Source organism: Pseudorca crassidens, chromosome 1 (genome assembly GCF_039906515.1).
Source record: "Pseudorca crassidens isolate mPseCra1 chromosome 1, mPseCra1.hap1, whole genome shotgun sequence".
NCBI lineage: Eukaryota > Metazoa > Chordata > Mammalia > Artiodactyla > Delphinidae > Pseudorca > Pseudorca crassidens.
This window is the reverse complement of record NC_090296.1, coordinates 109,440,676-109,453,793: the sequence shown is the minus strand read 5'-3', so window position 1 is coordinate 109,453,793 and position 13,118 is coordinate 109,440,676.

Below are 13,118 nucleotides of genomic sequence, written 5' to 3'. Positions count from 1 at the left end.
AATTTCATATAAATTAAGTCATATATATATAGTCTTTGTGTTCAACTTCTTTCTCCTAGCATAATGTTTCTGAGATTCATCCATGTCATGGTGTGTATTAATATTTCATTGCTTTTCATTGCTGGAATGGCATTCTGTATTGTATAGGATATAGGATATACAGTTTGTTTATCTGTTCACAAATTGATGGCTATTTGGGTTGCTTCCAGTTGGGGGCTATGAGGAATAATCTCTGCTGACAGTTTTATTCTTGATTTCTCCTAGTCACCTAATACCTTGACCCAGTTTTCATTTTTATGATCTTAGACAATTTGCCATTACTATCACAGTGAAACATTTTCAAAAAATGTTGATAGGGTGGCGGTGGCGGCCCCTGATCCTCCCATCTGTGGCTTTGGAAGTGATCTTCTACTCATCTGGAAGTAGCAGTGCCAAGGCCCAAAGTTGACATGATGGCCTATTTAGTGTGCTATAATGTAATTTACCATCATGACAGGCCTTCGGGGACATGACCGAGTGCAACAAAATGCAGTATCCAATATTTATAGTAGATAGAGTTGAGTGGTTTTTTATCTTGCCTGGTAGAAAAGTGCACCCACTCTGTTTTTCACCCATCCTAAGCACCCAGGGAGGGAGAAGAGAGAAGACCGGTGGGCGATACCATCCCAGGCTAGTGCAGCCGACTTGGAACAACCTGGAATGAGTTAGCGCTTAGACCTAACAGGAGAGACTCTTCTGAAAAAGATGCTGTCCCCCTGTTATAATTCACACTAACGAGCAGGGAACAAAAGGTTGTGGAGGAGAGTGGTGACTGATGGCCGATACGGCCGCCCCGCGCTGCAGCTGGCGCGGCTCCCGCTGGCGAAAAGCATAATATATTATTGCTCTAGGTCGCAGAGTGGTAAATGAACACTTACGTCCGCTATGGCAACTGGATTGATTATCGCAGCTACCTCAGGACCAGCCTGGCCCTGGCGTTACAAGTGAGCACGTGCGTCCCTGCCGGGCTTCAGTCAGAAGAGCGCCTCAAAGGCAGTTTGTACAAACTGAAATCTCTGATGACTGCAAATCCCTCCTTTCCAGCCCCCGTGTCCAGCGGGGAATTGGGGTCAAGCTGGCCCAGATGGTTGGGCCCCTCAGACTAGAGAGGCAGGGCTGCCCTGTCCAAAGAGCGGCTGGTTCATTGTGAGGGTAGGGTCGCTGTTTGTTGGATACAATCAAATAAATGAAATGAATGAATCCAAGAAAAGAATGCCAAGTCAAGGGCAAGGTGGGAAGGGAGGAGGATGGGGAGGCCAAGGATGGGTATCAGTGGCTGGGATGCCTAGGCAGGAAGTCCAGGAGAAGGAAAGAAGGAAAGCAGGATATAGCAAGTGGGAACAGACACATTTGATTTCGCCTTTGCCAGTGACTGGACTTTTACATGTTGCTGGGAGCATGTCGCATGAATAAGCTTGGTTTGTTTAATAATCAGGGAATGGGCCACTTCCTTTTCTTTTTCTTTTTTTTTTTTTTTGCGGTACACGGGCCTCTCACTGTTGTGGCCTCTCCCGTTGCGGAGCACAGGCTCCGGACGCGCAGGCTCAGCGGCCATGGCTCACGGGCCCAGCCGCTGCGAGGCATGTGGGATCTTCCCGGACCGGGGCACAAACCCGTGTCCCCTGCATCGACAGGCAGACTCCCAACCACTGCGCCACCAGGGAAGCCCAGTTCCTTTTCTTTTAATCTACAGATACTGTTTGGAATTTACACATAAATCTCCAATTTTTCCAACGGTAAAGGAAAGGGAGCAATGCATGCCCCCACTGGGAGGTCTAGTTAGAGTTGTAATAATGTTCTAGATTATTTTTCCCAATATTTTATTTAAAATGTTAAAATGAATTATTCTCTCTTCTGGTTTGTGTAAATTGATCTAAATAGGTACCATCGAGGAAGGAGGGTGGGTAGCATTAGGGATGCATTAACTTTCTGTTTTGAATGGCAGAAGATTTACCCTTTGGAATTTAAATATGAAGGTATTTTAATTCTTTGCACATGACCTCTAAGCTAGGCCATCCACAATGGCAGATAAAGTGGCAACCACCTTCTCTAGGACCATGTTTGAACCCAGCATCTGATCTTCCATTGTAGGAGGCTAATGGCATGGTAATAATAATCTTTATTAATTATAGGAAATGACATGATGTAGGGAAGTTTGACAAGTATTTCTCAAATTTTTCTTCATTATTGCCTCCCAAGGAGTCTTTTTAGAGGTTGTTTTTCCTAATTGCCTTCCTCATGGAATTTTAATACCACGGATACACAGCATCTTTCTTTATGTGTTGTATGTATATCTGTGTTGAATACATTGAAAAGTTAGATTATCTTTGCCCCCAAGAACCAATTTTCAACTCTTCTGAAAATGCATGAGTTAGAACAATCCGGGTTCACATTCCACTTCTACCAGTTCTGTTTCTCTAAGCCTCATCTTCTTCCTCACCAGCAGTGGAGATATTAGTGTCCACTTAATTGGGGTTCTTGGCACATAAGCAGTCAAGAAATGTTAGTTATCGTCACTGTTACTGTTATTTATGCTCATATACGTTTTCACATATAGTATCTTCATTGACCCTGATTGTAAACTTCTGAGGAGTGTGGGTTGATGTCACTTAAGTACAGATATCATCTCTACTTTACTGATAATAAATAACACAGACTGTCAGAGCAGTTTGGTGATTAGCTCAAGGTCATGCAGAGAGCACTGTTGGTCGGGGCTGAGACTTGAGCCTAGATGTCGTAGTTCAAAGCTCTCTGGTTCAGGAATCTCTCTGCTGTCTGTGGTGCTACCAGAATCGATTGTGTTATGAAGACCCAAGTTGGAGTTCGGGGACTTGGAGGAATCACCCACGAGAATAGGCTCTAATGACTAATCGTATATTTTTCTGCCCCTATTGTGTAAAAAGTGGAATTATCAAGGCTTTGAACCAACCGGTCACACCCAGTTTCAGGAAATCTGTGATAAGTTTTTCCTGTGCTGCTTGCTAACTCGTGGGTTTAATGAGGCAGGATTTCCTCAAGCTTGGAAGAACTTGGCACTCCAACTGGATGAGCGTTAGTCCTTTCTCCCCAAGATAAAAGCTTTATGAAATGCACAGCAAGAATCGCTCAGAGAGGAAATAGTCTTGAGCATCTCCTGTGTTCAAGCTTGGTGCTGACCATCTGGAAGTATTCGGAGAATGCCTGCGCTGGGCCTGGTGCTTTTCTGAGCTCAGCGAAAGGCTTTGTAGCAGAAGGGGACAGTCAGTCGTGGTTTCAGATCTCGGGTTCTCCTCCCAGCTTGGCCACTAGCCAGTGGTGTGCCTCAGTTTCCATATCCGTAATCCAACATGAAGCACTCCATACAGTGCCTGGCACACTGTAGTAGGTAAATGCTTACAATTATAGTCAGGTTAAAAATGAACGACATACACCCCTCCCATCACAGAATGTGAGCTCTACCGTTCCTTTTATCTCATAATCATGCCCTATCTCAACCCAGTGCTTTCTATTTGTTTTTTGTTTTTTTTTTTAATTTATTTATTTATTTGGCTGTATCGGGCCTTAGTTGCAGCATTCAGGATCTTTCACTGTGATACACGGGCTTCTCTAGTTGTGGCGCGTGGGCTCAGTAGTTGCAGCATGCAGGCTTAGTTGCACCACGGCACGTGGGATCTTAGTTCCCCGACCAGGGATCGAACCTGTGTCCCCTGCGTTGGAAGGCTGATTCTTAACCACTGGACCACCAGGGAAGTCCCTCTATTTGTTGAAGTGGTGCTACTTGAGTGGTTTCAGAAACAGAGTCCTTGGCATCTGGAGATTTCTACCATCTTCTCCTGCCCCGTCAAAATCCCTGTCTTCCATGTGTATGCATATGGCTGATTCGCTTTGTCATGCAACAGAAACTAACACGGTATTGTGAAGCAATTATACTCCAATAAAGATCTATTTAAAAAAAAATCCCTGTCTTCTACATTTCACCAGTATCAACTGCTCATTTTTATACCTAGCTAAGGAGAGATTTAATTCCCTGCACTAGAAAAAGAGGATGTAATGAAGGCAAGGGCTGGTTGCTTGACCGCTGCTACCACCTGGTCGAGGGCAGAGCGGTCTGTATTGGTTCCTCCACACAGTTGCTTTCAGGGCTGGATAGAGCAACTGTGATCTGCATTTGAGTTGCTAGATGGTATTGAGGGCGATGGGGAGGATGCTGAGGCAAACGTTCTCACTTCTGAAGCTGCAGAGGCTGAAGGCCTAAAAGGTGTGTAAGGATGCCTTCTGCCTCTCCATCCAGGCTGTTTCTGGAAACATACCTCTGTGCTGCTCATCACAGCAGATCTCTCCAGACAAGCCATTCCACAGGTTGCCTAGCACCAGGTGACACTGAGAAGGGGGTGAGAGTAACCTAGTTTGTTCCAGCCAAGAGAGGGCTGTTGAGAGCAGCCAGAAGGAAAACTGTAAGGAACAAGGCAAGTGGTGTTGGTCCCCGAGATGGGCTTCCTCCAGGGCCGTAGATCCCACAGGGACATCTGTTAGGCTTGAATCTGGCATAGGTGTCTTTCTGCTGGAACTTTGCATAGAGACTCTGATGACTTCTCTCATGTATGGACTTCCTGCTGGTTGTGTTAATCCTGGTGCACCCTGAGGCCGGGTCACTGCAGGGCAGGCCAGTGGGGAAAGCCCTGGAGATGATCCAGAAACTTCAGCTGGTGATGAACTCAACATCAAGCTCAGTTTACCCAAAGAGATTTGGGTTCAGACTCACTTTGCAACCATCATGTTCCATTCACAGCAAACAAGTATGTTCTCCGGAAGGTCAAAGTGGAATATCCTTGGGGAAGAAGACATACCTTAGGAATGAGCCGCCTGGTCTCATAGGCTGGCATTTTGCTGGTCATTTGTATAGCATCCAGCTGGTGAAGGTCACCTCCTCCAAGGCAGTGAGGGATTAAGCTACCAGTCTGAGTCTGGCGTTTTATTTATCTGTACTGGTAGCTTTACGTATGCTGTGTTTTCTCTGTTTGGGCCTGAAGGCTGGTTGAGCAAAAGGCGGGAAACATAAATAAGTAACAGACAGAGAGGGCTGTCCATTTATAGATTTTCAAAGATGACCTGGTTTTCTGTTCCAACGCAGGCATTAGCGTTGCATTAGAGTAATATGCGTCCGTAGATGTTTTTGCCGGTGCATTTGGTGGTGATGATCAGGAGAGACATATGCATGTTCTGTTTTTACAATAAAAATTAAGAAACCTCAGGCCACACCAGAGGCCCTTGTTGGCAGGCTGGGCACCAGGAGCCTGAATAGTCCATTTTCCTCGGATTGTGTGGGATCGCTGTGTTCCTTTCTGCTCCTCTCCAGTTTCTGGTTATTATTAAACAACCCTTTGTGAGAGAGTACCTCTGGCTTTCCTCCCAGCGAGGAGATGTCTACACAAAGCCAGAATATCCAGCCAATGGCAGGCAAACGGGTTATTTGGTGGAGTGCAGGAACAAATAACTGGTTGACAAGCCAGTTCTTCACTTTCTGCTGGCTTTCCTTGGCATGGAAACAGCCTTCTGTAGTCCATGGTGTCAATGATTATGCGGGTTCCTCTATCCATTCATTCAGAAAATATTTCCTGAGGGCTCACTGTGGGACTCATTATTTCTAAAATGAGGATAATAATAGTACCTACTGCATAGAATTATGCGGATAAAATGAGTTAATATGGGAAAAGGGTTTAGAACAGTGCCTGGCACACAGTTAGAACTTAGTCAATAGGAGCTTGGCTGGGAAGTTGGAGTCTATTTTATAGGCAAGGAAGAGGCAGTGAAGCCAGTGGTCTAGGCAGGTGTGGACTTCCAGAAGGTGGTTTCTGTGGCAAAGGTGGGGGACCATCTTCATGGGGCAGAGCCTGGAGGCAGAGAGACAGTCACATAACTTGTTCAATTTCTGATAGCTTTCACTTGCCTTTCTGGGGGTGGCCTAGAGCCGTGGTTCTCAAAGTTTGGTCCCTGCACCTTGAGCGTCAGCGTCACCTAGGAACTGGTTAGACATGCAGAGTCCCAGGCCCTGTTCCACAGCTACTGAATCAGAGGCCCTAGAGTTTTGGCCCAGCAGCCTGTTTCAGCAACCCCTCCAGGTGACTCTGACCCTTGCTAAAGTTTGAAAACACTGGTCTTTCGAGGGCAAGTGGAAAAGAGAGCTTTAGAAAGTCTTCCTTCCCTCACTTGCCCCTCCCCACACATACACGTTTCGATGCCACTGGGCCAGCACGAAGCAGGTGCACCAGCTTTCGGGAGGCTCTCTGCATGCCAGGCAGGCCAGTCTCCTTCTTAGCTGGTCACACAGAACCGAGCCTTGTTAACACAGATCAAGGCCACCCAGGAGCACAGCAAAACCAAACCTCCAGTCTCCAGCTGGCTCGCTGCCAGGAGGGCACTGTGACCCACCCCTGTTGATGCATGGTGTGTGGAGCTGCAGTGGGACTCTGCTAAGTGGGTATTTCTTTACCAGGAAGACTGTCAGCTCCAAGATTCCAGTGTGCTTCTCATCATGTTGAGAAATGAGGGAGCCCAGGTGCTCTGGGCCCTTTCAAAGCGGATGCTGCCTCTGGCTCCTGGAAGTCTGTGTACACGCACCCAAAGACATCGCGTGGCCAACAGAGTGGATCACGCCGAGGCTTCTGCTGCTTCCCATGTGAGAAGCTTGTGGCCAGGCTGCTTTTATTACTGGTGTGCAGCTACCTGTGGGACAAAGTAGCACAGTGTAGTTAATTTTAGAACACTTATCTAGAGCTTCTGAATTCATTCATTTATTCATTAGTACAAATTTGTATACGCAAGCATAATGGGAAATAGGAATAAGATATGCTCCCGCCTCACTCCCATCATTTTCTAAGGAGCATACGCCATCCAGGAGGAGATGTAAGTCATTCATACAAAGACCGGCAGTTCAGAACAGGGTGCTGTGTGCCAATAGGAAGGTAGCAACACTGTATGGTGTGAGATCAAAGGGGCTGCACAAAAGATGACCTGGGGAAGGTGTGGGGGGAGGAGGTGGCGTTTGATCTGGGCCTTGAAGGGTGGGCAGAATTTCACAAGGCAAAGAGAAGGCATCTCAAGTAAAGGGACCTGCAAAGCACAGGACTAGAAAGGGCACTAGCTCGAGAGAAGAGTGAGTGTTCCTCACTCAGTTTGCCCAGAACATAGACTACAGGTAGACTAGTGGAGGAAGAGGAGGCTTGAAGGATAGATTGGAAGTTAAATAGCAGGCCCAGGAGTTTGGACCTGACTCCATACGCAGGGGAGCCTGCGGAGAGTTTAGGTTAGGAGGTTGATGTGATCATCACGGCGCTGGAGGACGATTGAGCTGATGATGAAATTTGGATGGGCAGGACTCGAGGCCTCCGGTGAGTGGCTTGCTCAGGGTCCTAACCCAAGGAAGCTAGAACTAGGTATTCTGTGTCCACAAGTTCATGACCCTGGGAGACAACCTGGAAGCTCCTGAAGGAAGAGTGAGCTTTTAAAGTAAAGGTTACCTGATGTTGAAAGCCATCAAAACTCTCCAGGGCTTGGGAGGCACGAGAGAAGGGCCACTGAGTGATGTCAGCTGCGCTTCTGGTCAGTTGTCAGAGAGAGAGTTCATCCCTCTATAGAGGAGCACCAGAGGTCCTCAGTATCTCATATCAGCCAAGCCCAGAGCATCTCAACAATGGCAGGGAGGCTTGGCACGGGGGCCATGGGCTTGGTCCTGACTCAGAAGAGTCGGAACCACCTACTGAGTCACTTGCAGGAGCTGTGCTTACCTGGGAGCCTTCCCAATCAGGTACCCACCCCGCCAGATGGCTGATAGCCTGCGAGATCTGAAGCCGCACGTTTGCCATGCCATGGCTTCAGGCAAACACGAGTTGCATCTCTTGAGCGGTTGCATGGAAATTGTTTCCTTGCTCTGCATAGAGAAACTTGGCACTTGGCAGTGACAGATAAACAGATGAAACTTTTTTACTTACTTATTCGCCTGTTCATTATTTGTTCTCAAGGTGGTCTCAGTTTCCCCAGCTATGCATGAACAACCCCTTATGAACAGTTGTGACTTCGGAAAGAACTGATGGTTTCTAATGCTTTTCTCTTTAGGAAGGTCCAGAGTGTCCCACGTTTTACAAAGGTCTGCCTTCCCCTGCATGCCACTTGCCTAAGGCTCCTGGCGGGAATGGAATTGGGCCCAAGTCTGCTCACGGCACCTCCGTTTCTTACATCTTTATTTACTGCCTCTCAAGCAACTCTGCCTTCTCAGGTTTCTCCGGTTACCCCTTAGTTAGTAACCTTGGAAATTTCAAATACCATGGAATCTTTCCACTCAGAGGGCCACCATGGTTTGTTTTTCAGGGTGGATTCAAAGATACTGGTACTGCTGTCTTATTCCAAATACAAGTTGCCCCTCCACCGTTGGATCTTTGTTTTTTGGGAAACATCTCTTGGTTCAGTATTATTCCACACATTGCTTTTAGGATTCAGGATTAGAATGGGTCCCATGGGTAGATTCCAGACACTAATTGCCAGCAGGTATTAAGCTGGAGTGCCAAGCCAGTACAGTGGCTTAACATTGCGCTGACGTTGATCAGATGAATATTTAGCTGGAGATCTCAGCCAGCTGTCCGAGGTCTAAGCTGTTGCCATCATAAGGCAGAAGGGCTTGGGGAGACGGCTGAGAGTTTTCCCTTCTTTTCCGGCCCTTCCATTTGGTGTCCTGGGACCCCTAGGGAGTTCTCCTGTAGGACTCTCTCTCTCTCTCTGCCCCTGCAGGGAGAGGCAGGCAGTTTTGGCCCAGTGCAAGATCCTCGGGAGCCTGAAATCTTGGCATCAGGAGTGCAAGTCTTGCTACCAGTGCCTGTTTTCTGGAGGCAAAGTAAGGCCACTTGATGCAAAGAAAGGAGAACTGAATGTCGGAGACTTGAAAGACTCCAGGAGCCTGGGAGGTTGGCAGAGCGAGACCTCAGCCAGCTGGATCCAGACATCTCCTCTCCCCAGCACTTGCCCCTGCAGCTGTGAGCCGGGATTCTGCCCGCCCAGGGAGCAGAGGCGTGAGTTAGGAAAAGCGCTTGAGCAGAGAGGGGGTGACTTGGGGTTGTCCCCTCCCTTCTGGAAGGAGGGCTCTCTGCCTCTGGATAGTGGGCAACCCACCTCCCAAGGCCTCCTCCCTGGTTGGGCCTGGCTGGCCCCCCTCGCAGGCCTGAACCCTTTCTGCAGCTGCGGTCAGATACACCCTGCACTCTCCAGGTGGAGTTTTCTCACGGCGGGGAGTTCCTTCTCAGACCCTCGACCTGTCTCCCTGGCATGTGGATTTTATCCCCCCGGCCTTTAAAATGTATGTGTATGGGGTGCGTCCCTCTCACATCACTATAAAGGGAGAACACCTGTGTTCTTTCACCGTCAAGAAACAGACCACTTTCTGCTTTTCAGGGGCCAATTGCCCATGTGACTGGCAGCCTTAAGGAAGACGCTGGGAGACTCGCTTCGGTCAGTGTGAGGCCATTTCATTTTAGTGTTTACATCTGGTTGTGCTACACCAGTGTCAGCCGCTGGGCTAGACCCTGGGACCCAGAGGGGAGTGCGTCCCCCTCTCTCCTCACAGGTCACCCAGTCTCTGCAGGCTTGCGGGGGAACAGGTGAGGACAGTCACCCAGGCTAAGTGTAGGGTCCATCTCAATATGGCAGAGACGGGAAGCAATCTACCTTGGACGCTTCAAGGAAGGAATTTAATCTGAGTTCTCTCCGTGAATTGGGCACCATTGACTACCAGGTATCTCGTTCATGCCACAGTGGGGAAGGTGAGGCTCCTGTCCAGAAGGGCTTACAGCACGAGCTGGGGGCTAGACGCCGGCCCCTTGCTTCTGTAAGTGTCTTCTGTTACAACCCCAGGGCTTGCTCAGAGCATTGATGACACTGTGCCGGCTCACTTGTGTATTGATCTTCTCTCCTGTATTGGGAAGGGAAGGACCTGGTGCTAAAGGACCAAGACCGTGTCTCATCTGAAGGGCTTCCCCACAGCCCCACATAGCAGGTGCTTAAGAGATGAGATCGCTCTGACTCCCCACGTGTATAGACCCTGGGAGTGGAGGACGGAGGGTGTGCTCCTTCGTCCTGCTGTTCTGAAGTGACTGGATAGGGCACCCCCAGGGCCTTGCAGTATTTTATTAGCTGGCAAATAAGGAGAAGCAGGAGGACACTGGTATAGTGGGTTTCGCGTGCCCGTTGAGTTTTTCAGTTTGTACGTGCTCTTCAGAATTCAAATATGCAGAGTGATGGGCTGGAACCGTTCCGTCCAATATGGTAGCCACTGACCACATGTGACCTCTTAAATTTCAAGTTATTAAAATGAAATCAAATGAAGAAATTCTCCTCTCACACTCGCCGCATTTCAAGTGCTCGGGAGCCACAAGTTGACTCTTGGCTACAGTATCAGGCAGACACAGACTTGGGATGTTTCTGTCTTTACAGAACTTTCAAATGGACGGCGCTGCAGACGCCAAGCTACGTTTCTTGATCCAAGGTGTGCATCGCACATCATATGCATCCGAGTTATTTGAGGGCAAAAGGGAAGAAGAGCTTATCGAAATACAGATTGCTGGGTTCTTCCCTAGTCTTCCTGAATCAGAATCTCTAGGGGGTGGGGGAACTGGGGATCTGTATTTTAATAAGCACCCCCAGATGGCTGTTACGCAAACTCAGATTTCCACGCTCCAAGGGAAGCCAAAAGTTGAATGGCGAGGCTGGGCAACCTGCTGGTACAGCGGTTCTGAGCACCTGAGATGTCTCACGGCACTTTGCACTCCAGCGTAAGATTTCCCAGCCCGACATTTCCCAGAGTATGTGACTGGAGCTTCCTGGTTGGCAGCTAAGGGTGCCATCTCAGTAAAATCCTGGCTCTGCCTCCACCAAGCAGTAAATAATGAAGAAAGAGGCTATCCTAGCATTATCTCCCTCTCTCCTCTTGCACAACCAGGAGGCTGGAAATAACCTCGCTGTTCCCCTTGAGCATGTTTGAATCACAAGTAGTGCCTCTTCTCTCAAATAAATTTATTTCCTACCGCCTTCATCCCAACAAAGACCAGCCGGTGATGAATACCAGACTTCATAGCTTATTTGTCAAAGCCGCACACCTGTGAGGATTCCTGTGGAAGATAAATTTTGGTTTGGGGGAGGGGGGCCTGGAGGAGGAGGGACCTGGCCAGGAATAAATCTTAACATGTTGCCCCAGACGGTGAATGAGCGTTTGCCTCGCCAGGCTTGCCCTCCTGACAAGGTATGATAAATTACCCTCATTGTTGACACCTTCATTGGGTTATTTATGGCTCATTAATTGAACCGAAAAGGGGCCTTGCAGACCCAGCATGGGCACTTTACAATACTCCTCCAGTGGACCCAGCTCAAAGAGGAGAACAAAGGAGAAACGAGTGGGAGGGACGCACTCATGTTTCTGCTCCTTGGCTGGAGACGCTCTTCACCAAAGAATTCAAGATTTGTTTAAAAAAACAAAAAACTTTGGGAGCTCAGGTGGACCTCTCTGGGATAGTTAGCTGGGTGCCTCATACCCAGCCTGTGCTGCTGTATGGTACCTTCTAGAGAAGGGGAAGCCTGCGCTGAGAGCCCTGTGTGTAGTGGCCTGCCTTGCTCGAGGCTTGCCTAGGAAGACAGCACAGCACAGCACGGCGGAGGCCGTCACAGGAGCCAGACACAGGCCTCATTTGTTCATGAATTTGCTGTGCTACTTTGGGGAGGTCACTCAATCTCACTGAGCTTCAGATTCCTCTCTTGTGAAGTGAGGGTGTCAGACGGGATGATCTCTGAGTCTTTCTTCAGTTCTCAAGGGTCTAAGAAAACAGAATAGTTTGCTCTTCACTGACCACTGCATTGGGTCACCCCTCCCCATTTCTGGTTGTTAATTAGTTTACTCATTTGGCAAATAGTATCTCCTGGGGTTCTACCCCGTATTCAGTTCTGAGGGGGATCCAGGCATACTGGGTGTGCGTGGTTTTGTCGTCGGCTTCCTTCCATTTTCAGTATAGAATGTTGTTTGTGTTTTCAAGAGCTGATTAGCACATAAAAATTAGTTTAATCCTTAAGTAAAGTACTTACAAGATAGTGAGTGCCTTGTCATAAACTCTCCTTTACGTGACAATAAGGGAGCCTGCAGTCTCTCCAGCTGCTTCTCCAGGGGGCCACTATGGTTCATGAGTAAGTTGTAAAAGGCTCTCTTCTAAAGTGCCAGGTGTTTTCCCTCTTGCCGTTGCCTTCTAGAAGACTCCATCCTGTGGAAAGAACTTGTCAATGAAAGGAATGACAGCATTGTTTCATTCATTTCTATACCCATTTGTCCATTTAGTCATTCTTTTATCCCACAAAACTTTATTGAATAGTCACTCTCATCTTTGTGTCAAGATCTGTGTTCACAAGATGAATGAATGAGATAAAACTCAAGAATTCAAGGAAATTACACTCTGGTGGGAAGGTAAATGCACTCCACAATTATTGAGTGCTATCATAGAGTCATTCCCAGGAATCTGTGGGAGCATGTGGGAGGGAGCTTGACTGTGTCTGGGGGCTTCGGGATATTTAAGTAGGGTTTTGAAGGAAGACTAGGAGTTTTCTGGGCAAACAAGTTGTAGAAGACTATTCTAGATTGGGCAAAGAGTGTTTGTAAAAGCACAAATATGTACCTTAGCTGCTTGAGAAATTATAAATAGTGTAGTCTGGTTGGAGTATAGTATGAATTTAGGAGATAGAAGGTGAAGCTGGCACAGGTCCAGATCTTGAAGAGGTTCCTGTGAAATGCTGAGGAGCCTGCCCTTTGTCCTGAAGGCCATGAGGACTGTTTGAAGAGATTTATTCAGCGGAGAAACATGGTCAACTTAGTATTTTAGGGGGATCCTCTGGTGCCAGGGTACGGGAGATTAGGGGCGGAAAAACCTGCTAGATGACTATTTTTTCTTTTTTTTAACATCTTTATTGGAGTATAATTGCTTGACAGCGGTGTGTTAGTTTCTGCTGTATAACAAAGTGAATCAGCTATACGTATACATATATCCCCATATCCCCTCCCTCTTGCGTCTCCCTCCCACCCT